The sequence below is a fragment of the Colobus angolensis genome, unplaced genomic scaffold (genome assembly GCF_000951035.1).
Source record: "Colobus angolensis palliatus isolate OR3802 unplaced genomic scaffold, Cang.pa_1.0 Scaffold68, whole genome shotgun sequence".
Classification (NCBI taxonomy): domain Eukaryota; kingdom Metazoa; phylum Chordata; class Mammalia; order Primates; family Cercopithecidae; genus Colobus; species Colobus angolensis.
Genome location: NW_012120487.1, coordinates 5,741,976 through 5,745,228, shown reverse-complemented (window position 1 = coordinate 5,745,228; position 3,253 = coordinate 5,741,976).

The following is a 3,253-nucleotide window of genomic DNA, read 5'->3' as shown; positions in this document are numbered from 1 at the left end:
GCCACCACGCCCAGCTAATTTTTGTATTTTCAGTAGAGATTGTTTTCACCATTTCACTATGTTGGCCAGGCTGGTCTTGAACTTCCAACCTCAGATTATCTGCCTGTCTTGGCCTCCCAAAGTGCTGGGATTACAGGCGTGAACCACTGTGCCCGGCCAATGCTCTCACTAAAACCTGACAGTGTGTGCTCAGTACTGTGAGGAAGGAAAGGAAGAGTCCCAGAAAGGAAAGGAAGAGTCCCAGATAGGGAAGGGAAGACCTGAGGGTATAGAGATTTGGTTTTTATCTTATGGGTAAGGCAGAGTCACGAAAGGGTTTGGATCAGGTTTGGAAATTAGAAAGATCATCCCCAGTGTAGAAAATGAATCAGAGGGGGAAAGACTGGAGGCGGGAAGATCAATGAGGAGACGGCTGCAGAGGTCAAGGTGAGACATGGTGGGGCCTGAACTAAGGCCTATCAAGCAAGGAAGGGAGCACAGGTGAGAGGCCAGACAGCTGAATAAGCAAAATTTAGCCATGCGGGGGTAGGAGGAAGGTGGGGTTGAGCATGAGGTTGAAAACTATAAACCAAAACAGGTTTAGCTTGGGCATCTAGGTGGACAGTGGAGCTATTCATATTGATTTGGAGCCTGTGGGGTGGGGATGGGGACAAGAACTCTGAACTGTTGGGTGATTTTTTTAAATTATAGAAATAAATAGCATTTTTATTTGTTTTATGAAGTTGCTTGAAAATTTTTATTTTTTATTTTTTATTTTTTGAGACGGAGTCTTGCTCTGTCGCCCGGCCTGGAGTGCCGTGGCCGGATCTCAGCTCACTGCAGGCTCCGCCTCCCGGGTTTACGCCATTCTCCTGCCTCAGCCTCCCAAGTAGCTGGGACTACAGGCGCCCGCCACCTCGCCCGGCTAGGTTTTTTTTGTATTTTTTAGTAGAGACGGGGTTTCACAGTGTTAGCCAGGATGGTCTCGATCTCCTGACCTCGTGATCCGCCCATCTCGGCCTCCCAAAGTGCTGGGATTACAGGCTTGAGCCACCGCGCCCGGCCGAAAATTTTTATGAAGGGCAGCGTGGCAGAGGAAAAATGCCTAGGCTTCAGATCCTCCAGATCTGGACAATTCTGGATTAGTCAAAGGCAGACTATGCATGTATGTTTAGGGCACCTAACAAAGAATGAGAAATATATAAATTTAAAAATAGTAATGTTACATTTCTTTTAAAGCATCAAGTAATCACTTTGTGGGGGGAATGGAAACTTTTTTGGGTTCTTTATATTCATCTTGCAGTTTAGATCTCTTTTATTGTGAATTCTATATTAGGTTTGGTGGGGGCGGGGTGTACCAGACTATTTTCAGTTCTTAGGTCTAAAGGTCTTAGCCTGGGTTCTGACCTGGGTTTTGCTTTTTATTGACTGTGTGACCTTAGACAAGTTACTCTACGCTCTTTTTGGATTTTGTCACCTCTCGGGTGGGGATAACAATGTCTTCTAATAGGGTTGCTAGGAGGAATAAATGGTAACTCTTATATAGAATGATAAATGCTGATTTAAAAAGACTTTTGTGGAATGAAATCTTACAATTAGATAATTGTCTTTTTTTCTGAGTGGTATTGTTACCTTGTGAGGGAGTCTAGCTTTTAAAACAGCCTGCCTTTCCTGCTATTCTTTGAATTTCCAGGGAGCTGACGATGAGGCTTTCTAGGGGTATCGATGGCACAAAACAGCTGCAGGGGGCAGGCCTGGGACAGGGGAGTGGGGGCTGCCCCTACTTTTCCCCTTCTCCACTGCCTGAGCACAGAGGGAGTCACTGAGAAGACTTGCACCTGCTGGGGGCCCAGAGTGGAAACTATTCCCAGCTGGTGCCCCTCCCCAGGCTTGAGGAATGGTGATTGTATTACAGTTTATAAATCAGGCCTCCCCAGTGTCTAAAGGGGAAAGGCCAAAATTCTTTGCCCAATGTGTCTCCCCACTCCCATGAGATGATCCCTGCCTCCGTATTTAGCCCCATCTTATTCTTAACTCAGGTATCTGCATCAGGGAACTGCTTGTGGTCTCTCCACCACCCGCCCCACCCCCAAAATATTCTTATCTCACTCTCTCTCTCTCTCTCTTTCTTTCTCTCTCTCTCTCTCTCTCTCTCTCTCTCTCTCACACACACACACACACACACACACAGAGAGAGAGAGAGAGAAAGAGAGAATTAAGTGGTGATGGATGTGTTCATTCCACTAGAGTAATCAGTACACAATGTATATCAAATCATCAACACTGTATACCTTGAATATATACACTTTTTATTTGTCCATTAAATATTTAAAAAGAAAAAGTAACAACAAAATACCCAGGCTGTTTCTTACAGCCGAGCTTTTGCTGATGCCTGGGTCCACCTAGACCTACGGAATGAAAATCTGGATTTTAAATAAGAAAACCACAGGAAATTCTTACGCATACTAAAATGGGCAGCCCACTCAGGTGGTATAAAGCTGCAGCTCCTTAGCTTGTCACTACAACCCCTCTGCAGTCTGCTTTCCACACCTTCAGCTCTTTACAACGCCTAATAGTCTTTTAAAACTTAGCCCACATGTCACCTCCTCCAGGAAGTCACCCTGGACCCTCAAGTTCCATGGTCTTCCGATAGTCCTTGTGCTTCTCTCAGTTCTTTCTTTCCTTTTCTAAAATTTAATTTTTTTTTTTTGAGACAGAGTCTCACTCTGTTGCCCAGGCTGGAGTGCAATGGTGGGATCTCAGCCCACTGCAACCTCTGCCTCTCAGGTTCAAGCGATTCTCCTGCCTCAGCCCCCCAAGTAGGTGGGACTCCAGGTGCCTAGCATCCTGCCTAATTTTTGTATTTTTAGTAGAGACAGGGTTTTGCCATGTTGGCCAGTTGGCCAGGCTGGTCTCGAACTGCTGGCCTCAAGTGATCCATCTGCCTTGGCCTCCCAAAGTGCTGGGATTACAGGTGTGAGCCACTGCACCCAGCCTTAATTTGATTTTTTAAAAACAGAGACAAATTCTCACTATGTTGCCCAGGTTGGTCTCAAACTTCTAAACTCAAGCCATCCACCTGCCTCAGCCTCCCAAAGTGCTGGCACTACTACGCTCAACCTGTCTCCGTCCTTTTCACATGGTTTCAGACAGACTGTTAAGTGCCTCGAGAGCACAGATTATGTCTCATTTCTATTCCCTGTGCCTAGTTAAGAATCTGGTACAGATGAGATACATAATAAATCTTTATTGAAAGGAAGGGAAACTCTCAGAG